Below are 9,782 nucleotides of genomic sequence, written 5' to 3'. Positions count from 1 at the left end.
ATTGTCATTATTATATTTCTTCAACAGGTCTTTTATGCCTTATGTAGTCTCTGTCTGCACATTTCTTTCCCTTGGATTTCTTCTGGCTTCTCTCTTCTTGTCATTTAAATCTCTACTCAAATGCTACCTCCTCAGAGAGGCTCTCCTGACTACTTAAATGTAATGAATTCTTCCTCCAACATTCTTCATTACAATACCCTATTCATTTTATTCAGAGAACATGTTACTCTTTGAAAAATTTCATTTAATTACTTGTTTCTTCTTTATTGTGTGCTTGTCCAGAACATTCCCAAATATAATGCTCCAAGAGGATAAAGAACATGTCTACTTTTGTTTACTTGTCAGTGGGTTCTTAGTGCCTAGAACACTGCCTGATGCAAAATGGAAACTCAATATGTTTTGATGAATGGATTTCCTTTTCTGAGCCTTTATAGAAAAAACTAACAAAAGTTATGTAAAAGGAAATTAAGGACCTAAATAAATGGAGCAACATACAGCAGTTCCTCAAGAAATGTTTTTTTTAATATTTTATTTATTTATCTTTAGAGGGGAAGGGAAGGGGAGAGGAAGGAAACATCAAGGTATGGTTGCTTCTCGTGCATCCCCTGCAGGGAACTGGCCCCTGTAGGGAACTGGCCCCTGTGGGGAACTGGCCTGCAACCCAGGCATGTGCCCTGACTGGGAATCGAACCGCGATCTTCTGGCTCACAGGCCCACGCTCAATCCATTGAGCTACACCAGCCAGGGCAAGAAATGTTTTTTTTTTTTTAATATCCTTTTTTTATAACTTTGATGAGAAAAAAATTGATTCCTGCCCAAGGTTACTATCTGTGTGGAGTTTGGATGTTCTCCATGTCTGCATGGGTTTTCTCCAGGTCCTCTGTTTCCTCCCACTTCCCAAAGGTATGCATGTGAGGTGAACTGCATGTCTACACTGTCCTAGTCTGAGTGAATATGGGGTTGTGTGAATGCACATTTCCAGGGAAGGGGTTCCTGACCATAGTGGGTTCCCACCTTGCCAGGATAAGCTTCTGCCACCCAAGACCCTGAACAAGAATAAAAAAGTTGAAAGCATGCTTGTTTTTATTTTCTTAAATGTGTATATAGTTCACATTCATTTCAATGTTTAATATTAGAAGTGTTTGGGTGATGTTTTTTCTTTTTTTAAAGATTTTATTTATCTTTAGAGGGGAAGGGAAGGAGAGAGGGAGAGAAACATCAATGTATAGTTGCCTCTTGTGCTTCCCCTGCTGGGAACTGGCCTGCAACCCAGGCATGTGCCCTGACTGGGAATTGAACTGTGGTTGTTTGGTTTGCAGGCCCATTCTCAATCCACTGAGTTACACCAGCCAGGGCTGGGTGATGTTTTTATTTATTTAGAAATTCGGTGATACTTTTTGTGACCAGAAATATTCCATAGGAACTTAACTCTTGTTTATATCAATTAGCCAATGGTGAAATTGTTTCATTATATGTGGTTTTGCAATTTCCAAGAACCTATTGATGATGATATTAAGTGAGGACTTACTGTACTATATTCTTGGATGAGAAGACACAATGTCATAAATATATAAATTCTTACCCTAGGCAGGTGGCTCAGTTGGTTGGAGCATTATCCATACACCAACAGATTGTGGGTTCGATCCTCAGTCAGGGCACATACCTGGGTTGCACATTTGATCCCCGGTCATGGTGCATAGGGGAGGTAACTGACTGATGTTTCTTTCTCATATTAATGCTTTTCTCTCTCTAAAATGGATAAACAATCATTTCTTGGCCTTTTGGCTAAGATCAAGTGTAGTATCTGTTCTCACCAGTTTAAAATCAATAAACATATCCTCAGGCAGGATTTTTTTTCACAAAAGATACAAAATATTTCTCCTAACTAGTCTATAATTTAAATGAGTTATAAATATGAGTTTTTCATAGAACTTAACAAGTTAATCTAAAATTCTTATGAAAGAATGCCCTGGCTAGTGTAGCTCAGTAAATTGAGTGCAGGCCTGGGAACCAAAGGGTCATCAGTTGGATTCCCAGTCAGGTCGTGTGCCTGGGTTTCGGGCCAGGTCCACAGTAGGACTGTGTGAGAGGCAACCACATATTGATGTTTCTCTCCCACTCTCCTTCTCTCCCTCTCTCTCTAAAAATAAAGAAATAAAATCTTTAAAAAATAAAATAAATAAAATTCTTATGTGAGAATAAAAGAATAAGAATAGTCAATATAACTTTTCAAAGAATTTGGAGGAGAAAGTTGGAAAAGGGTAAAATTGCAAGAAGAAATAGACAAATGGATAATTATGACTAAATATGTCAGTAATTCTCTCTGAATGATATAACAAGTAAGCAAAAAACAAGCAAGATATATTAGTTTGGAAAAACATTATAAACTGCCTCGACCTAATTGTCATTTATATTATACTCCACATAACAGCAGAATACACATTCTTTTCATGTGCACGTGGAGCATTTATTAAGACACAACATATTTTTGGCTACAAAACAAGTGTTCATAAATTTTAAAGTAATCAAATAAAATAGTTTTCTGAGTCAATGGAATTAAAATGGAAATACATAAGAGAAAGCTAACTGGAAAATTCCAGGACTTCCGCCAAGATGGAGGCATAGGTGGAAACACTGTGCCTTCTCCCACAACCAAGTTTGAATACAACAAAGGTTTGGAGAAACAAAGACACAACCAAAGGACATAAAATTGAATTATACAGAAGTCCGACTACATCTAACCGTTCAACGGGGATGGTAAGAGGGGCGGAGCCAGCAGGGTCGGGCAGGACAGGGCCCCCGACCCAGGCGCGCAGGCAGATGGGAACCAGTTGGGGTGTGGGGCAGACCGTGGGCGCATATTCGCGCACAGTGAGACAGACCACGCAGGCCCCAGGGGGCGAGGGCTGACGGCGGTGGCACACTCGCTTGCAGTGGGACGAAACGCATGGGCCCGGTGACGGCAGCAACTGCGGCACTGGTGAGGGCCGTGGCGGCAGGCAGAGGACAGGACGCCATAGTCCCTCTTTGACCCCGCCCCCACATATAGCGTCACAACCCAGCGACTTAGTTGCCCTGCAATACCAGTGAGAGCCATTGTCCCTCTTTGACCCCGCCCCCACATACAACCTCACAACCCAGCGACTTAGTTGCTCTGTTCTAGTGAACACTTTAGGGCTCTGATCTTGCTATGGAACAGGCACGAACAGACCAAAAGATGATGCAAGAAGAACTCAAAGTCCCAGAGCTAATACATCTCAGCAACTGAGAAATTGCAAGCCTCTCAGAAGCATAATTCAAGATACTATTTATCAGGATGCTAACAGAACTGGATGATTATAGTCACAAATTAGAGGAACATAGTCACAAATTAGAGGAACATATGAAGGCTAAACTAATTGAAATGAAGGGAGATGCACAGGAAACCAATAGTGATGGAAAGGAAACTGGGACTCAAATCAATGGAATGGACCAGAAGGAAGAACAAAACATCCCACCAGAAAGGAATGAAGAAATGAGAATTCAAAAAAATGAGGAGAGGCTTAGGAACCTCCAGGACATCTTTAAACGTTCCAACATCCGGATTATAGGGGTACCAGAAGGGGGAAAGAAACAGCCACGAGTGGAAAACTTATTTGAACAAATAATAAAGGAGAACTTCCCCAGTCTGGCAAAGGAAATAGACTTCCAGGAAATCCAGGAAGCTCAGAGAGTGCCAAAGAAGTTGGACCCAAGAAGGAACACACCAAGGCACATCATAATTACATTGGCCAAGACCAAAATGAAGGAGAGAATCCTAGAAGCATCAAGGGATAAGGGGACAGTCACCTACAAAGGAGTACCCATCAGACTGTCAGCGGATTTCTCAAAAGAGACCTTACAGGCAAGAAGGGGCTGGAAAGAAGTATTCCAAGTCATGAAATCCAAAGACCTACATCCAAAATTGCTTTATCCAGCAAAACTTTCATTTAGAATGGAAGGACAGATAAAGTGCTTCTCAGATAAGGTCAAGTTCAAGGAGTTCATCAGCACCAAGCCCTTATTATATGAAATGCTAAAGGGACTTATATAAGAAAAGAAGATGAAAAATATTAAGAGTGAAAGGACAGCAAACTCACAGTTATTAACAACCACACCTAAAACAAAAGCAAACCAAGAGGACAGCTAGATGAGGAGTGGAACCATAGAAATGAAGAACACATGGAGGGTTAGAAACAGGGGGGTGGGAGGGGGAGAAGTGGGGAGAAGGCACAGAAAATAGCATAGATGGTAGTTAGAAAATAGATAGGGGGAGGGCGAGAATAGTGGGGGAAATATAGAATCCAAAGAACTTGAGACACGTGGTTATAAACTAAGGGGGGGGGGAGAATGGTGGGGGAGGGAGGGTGCGGGTGGAGGGGAATGAAGGGGGGGAATAGAACAACTGTAATGGTATAATCAATAAAATATATTTAAAAAATTCCAAAATATTTGTGAACAAAATGAACAACAACAACAAAAAAACACTTCTAGATAATCCACGGGTCAAAGAAAAAACCAAGAGAAAAATTAGAAAGTATTTTACACTGAATTAAAATGAAAACACAACAAATTAGGAGTATGGTATGCCACTTAAGGGAGTACTTTAAAGGAAATCTATAGCACTACAGGCCTGTATTTTTAAAAAATGGTCTGAAGTCAATGACCTCACCTTGTCCCTTAAGAAAATTAGAAAACACAAAAGTATCTATAAGAAAGGAAAAATTTTAAAAAACAGAGTAGCAACTAATGAAATAGAAAATAGAGAAACAATAGAGAAAATTAATACATCAAAAGCTGTTTCATTGAGAAGATCAATAAAATTGATAAACTTTGTTTAGATTGATCAGTGAAAAAGAAAAAGGACACATATTGCCAATATCAAAAATGAAAGAGGAGATATCATTACAAGTGGTACCTAGAAGCTAGGTGGAGGAAATGTGTCAAGGTAGGAATAAATAATCAACTGCTGCATCACGTGCTGATTATAAGTAAAAAAAAAAAGCCAGTTGTAGAATTCACATGTCTATTACCTTGATAAGACCATTTTTTGGTGAGTAGTAGGAACAAAAGCCTGAGTGAATGAATCTCAAAATAGAATGAGAGATGAATAATTTGAGTCCATGAGTATAAACATTTTTGAGAAATTTTACTGCAGAGAGAAGTGAAGAATTAGGGCAGTATCTACAAGACGGAGTTGAGTCAAGAGTGTTCTTTTTAAGATGGGAGAAATAACATGACTGTATGCTAATGAGAATGACCCATTAGAGAGAGAAAAATTGAGGTGCAGAAGGGTGAAAGGAGAATCGTTCTCGCCCTGTCTTTGAGAATGCGAGGAGAGTAAAGTCTACTGTGTATGAGGAAACATTATCCTTAGCTAGTAGCACAAATGGCTCATCCATAATTACTGAATAGAAAGCCAAATATAATTACAGAAGTTGCAGGTAGATGTCTAATGTGGAAATGGGAACTCGTGGATTATCTTTTCTGATTACTTCTATTTTGTCAAGAAAATAGAAAACAAAGTCATCAACTGTGAATAAAGATAGGAGAAAAGATATAGAAGTTTGAGGAGAAAGGGGATGTCTCATGTCCCTTTGAGTTCTGACATCTGTGATCTTCAACCACAAGGCAAAATACAGAGAAGCTTTACTTTTTCTCCTTTGTAGGGAAAAGCAAACTCTGTATAATGTCCTTACTTAACATCCATTAGCTGTAGGAAAAGCTAAATAAATTTTGACCCAATCACATTATGAAATAGGTTGCAGCAGATTAAGAAAGGAGATCTACTTGACACAGAAAAATCTCCAAGCTTTGTTAGGAGGTAGAGTACAAATGCTCTTTACTTCTCATTGTTGTTTTCACCCTTACTCCCTTAAAAAATACCTCAGCTTTGAATATTTAATTAGAATAAACCCCTCACCATGCCTGTTGTTGCTGTTGTTCACAGACAACTCCCTCATTTTGTTGTCATAAAAGTGAGCACTTTTCTGTAGTTAAATACAAACACAGATATTAATTAGATCGCTTCATTTCTTTTACAACCACAAAGGACCCAGAGAAGTGAAAAAAAGGCAGAAAGGAATAATACTCTATGATAATTGTTGCTAATAAGCAAAATTCACATCTCTCCACCTATGTTTCTGAGGATTTTATGCAGTATCCTCATAAAAACAAGTGACAGGGTTCCGCCAAGATGGAGGCATAGGTGGAAACACTGTGCCTTCTCCTACAACCAAGTTTGAATAAAACAAAGGTTTGGGGAACAAAGAGACAGCCAAAAAACAGAAAATTGAATTATACGGAAGTCCCACAACCACTAACCATTCCATGGGGCCGTTAAGAGGGGCGGAGCCAGCAGTGGAGCAGGGTCAGGCAGAAAAGATCCTCAGACCTAGGCGCGCAAGTGGCCCAGACCCAGTCAGGGTGTGGGGCAGACTGACCGAGGTCGCACATTCACGCACAGTGAGACGGACCACGCTGGCCCCAGGGGGCAAACCCAGTGGTGGAGGGTTGATGGCGGTGGCACACTCGCATGCAGTGGGACGAAATGCGCAGGCCCCGGTGACGGTGGCAGCTGCCGCACCTGTGGGGGCCACAGCAGGAGACAGCAGACCAGACGCCATTGCTCCTCTTTGACCCCGCCCCCACATACAGTGTCACAACCCAGCGACTTAGTTGCCCTGCTCTGGTGAAAACCTAGGGCTCCCATCCTGCTACTTAATAGGCATGAACAACCCAAAGGATGGCTCAAGAAGAACTCAAAGTCCCAGAGCCAATAACTCTAAGTGACCGAGAAATTGCCAGCCTCTCAGAAGCACAATTCGAGACACTGTTTATCAGGATGCTCACAGAATTGGTAGAGTACAGTCACAAATTGGAGGAACATATGAAAGCTAAACTAATTGAAATGAAGGGAGATGTCCAGGAAACCAATAGCGATGGAAAGGAAACTGGGACTCAAATTAATGGAACGGACCAGAAGGAAGAACAAAACATCCAACCAGAAAGGAATGAAGAAATGAGAATTCAAACAAATGAGGAGAGGCTTAGGAACCTCCAGGACATCTTTAAACGTTCCAACATCCGGATTATAGGGGTACCAGAAGGGGGAAGGAAACAGCCACAAGTGGAAAACGTATTTGAACAAATAATAAAGGAGAACTTCCCCAGTTTGGCAAAGGAAATAGACTTCCAGGAAATCCAGGAAGCTCAGAGAGTGCCAAAGAAGTTGGACCCAAGAAGGAACACACCAAGGCACATCATAATTACATTAGCCAAGATTAAAATGAAGGAGAGAATCCTAGAAGCAGCAAGGGATAAGGGGATGGTCACCTACAAAGGAGTACCCATCAGACTGTCAGCGGATTTCTCAAAAGAGACCTTCCAGGCAAGAAGGGGCTGGAAAGAAGTATTCCAAGTCATGAAATCCAAAGACCTACATCCAAGATTGCTTTATCCAGCAAAGCTTTCACTTAGAATGGAAGGACAGATAAAGTGCTTCTCAGATAAGGTCAAGTTCAAGGAGTTCATCAGCACCAAGCCCTTATTATATGAAATGCTAAAGGGACTTATATAAGAAGGAGATGATGAAAAATATTAAGAGTGAAAGGACAGCAAACTCACAGTTATTAACAACCACACCTAAAACAAAAGCAAACCAAGAGGACAGCTAGATCAGGAGTGGAACCAGAGAAATGAAGAACACAAGGAGGGTTAGAAACAGGGGGGTGGGAGGAGGAGAAGTGGGGAGAAGGCACAGAAAATAGCATAGATGGTAGGTAGAAAATAGCTAAGGGGGGCAAGAATAGTGGGGGAAATATAGAATCTAAAGAACTTGAGACAAATGGTTATAAACTAAGGGGGGGAGAATGTTGAGGGAGGGAGTGTGCGGGTGGAGGGGAATGAAGGGGGGAACAGAACAACTGTAATGGTATAATCAATAAAATATATTTTTAAAAAATAAATAAATAAACAAGTGACAGGGACACAGGAGAACTAGAGATGAGAACCATAAAGGAAGCACTCTTTTCACACAGGAAGCTCTCTGTTACAGGATTTTAAAAGACATTTAATGTCTTATTGGATCAAGTAATAAAACACTAGTTAATGCAAAGAGTATTGATCATGTGAAGCCAATGGTGTTTTTATTGCTTTATTTAAGAATCGTTTTTAATATTTCTAGGTCAATTACAGCTTGTAATTCTGTCCTCCCTACCATTTAAAAGCATAAAAGCAATAAGTAACTTTAAGGATAAAGAACTGTTTGCAAGCACATTTCAGTCAATTACCAACCACATTTATGACCCTGGTCCCTAAGATTATAATAATACTGAAAAATTTCTGTCACTTAGTGACATTATAACTGTCTTAATGTCATAGCATAATGTATTACTCATATATTTGTGATGATGCTTGTGTAAACAAACCTGCTATAGTGTCCCTTGTACATAAATGTATAGCACATGCAATTATGTACAGTACATATTACTTGATAATGATAATAAATGACGTTACTAGTTAAAAAATAAATAAGAATGAAAATATGATAATGTGAACAATAAAGAAAAAGGAAGAGAGAAATGGAGAAGGAGGAAAAAGCAGAGAAAGAAAAGGACAAAGAGAATGAAGAGGCAATGATAGGAATCTCTTCTTCCTTTAAAGAAAGAAATCAACTGAAGAATCAAGTGTAGTAATATTACAAAATGGACTTCTGGAGTAGATTTGCTTGCTTTCTTCTATAAGGTTATATTTTCTTTTTACACTATCAAAGATTTTTGCAGAATATGATATTACTTCTAGCTTGTAAATTCCTTGAGGGCACAGGCCGTGTCCTATAGATCATTCTACTTCACATAGCATCTAGACAATTACAAGCCACAGTGTAGGTTCTCAATAAATATCTGTGAAGGAATGACTGCAGAAGCTGAGGGATATTAAATACATTTAAAAAGAGTAAAAATTGTAGCTTAATAAAATTTGAAATGCATATTACCAAATTATTTTAGATTGTAAATTCATACATTTTAAAGTAAATTTCATCTACATTTTGCCAAATTATTCATATTTTGTTTATTTGTGCATTAACTTTTTAATTATTTAATATGCATTGAAATTTTTATGGTTCTTTAAAACTTTCATTTTTACGTGTTTTCTTAACTTTTTAAAAATTTTTAAAGTTTTTTTCTAAGATTCTATTTATTTATCTTCAGAGGGGAAGGGAAGAAGAGAGAGAGAGAAATATCAATGTATGGTTGCCTCTCATGCATCCCCTATTCGGAACTGGCCTGCAACCCAGGCATGTGCTCTGAGTGAGAATCGAACCACAATCCTTTGGCTAGCAGGCCAGAGCTCAGTCCACTGAGCTACACCAGCCAGGGCTTGTGTTTTCTTAACTTTTATTTTGAAAGTTTTAAAATACAAAAATTTTAAAAGTATAGCTTTTACCTACATTTATCAGTTGTTAATAATTTGCTAGATTTATTTTATAGAATTATTGAATATTAGAAACATTCTTTTGGAGCCACTTTAATAATACAAATATTGTTGAAGCTTTTTGTAGAAAACAGAAAGGGTATTTCATCAACTCAGGTGATGAAGTCAAACTTTAAATATTTCTAAGACTTTAAGACCTTGATGAAAGAGACTGCCAGACCTATTTTAGTTCAAAATTTCAAGTCAACTTGAGACAAGAATAATTAAAACAGTTTTTTAACATTTACATGAAGCATGGTTACATTTTTTAATTGAAACATGGATTGTTT

General features: G+C 38.9%; 1 pseudogene; it reads left to right on the top strand.

The window, feature by feature from the left end:
- Positions 1-1,765: 1,765 nt before the first annotated feature.
- LOC118999312 (uncharacterized) lies at positions 1,766-1,894 on the top strand (annotated as a pseudogene).
- Positions 1,895-9,782: the final 7,888 nt, after the last annotated feature.

The sequence above is a fragment of the Sturnira hondurensis genome, unplaced genomic scaffold (genome assembly GCF_014824575.4).
Source record: "Sturnira hondurensis isolate 20B ecotype Veracruz unplaced genomic scaffold, ASM1482457v3 Scaffold0014759, whole genome shotgun sequence".
Classification (NCBI taxonomy): Eukaryota; Metazoa; Chordata; class Mammalia; order Chiroptera; family Phyllostomidae; genus Sturnira; species Sturnira hondurensis.
This window is presented reverse-complemented; position numbering and strand designations above follow the sequence as displayed.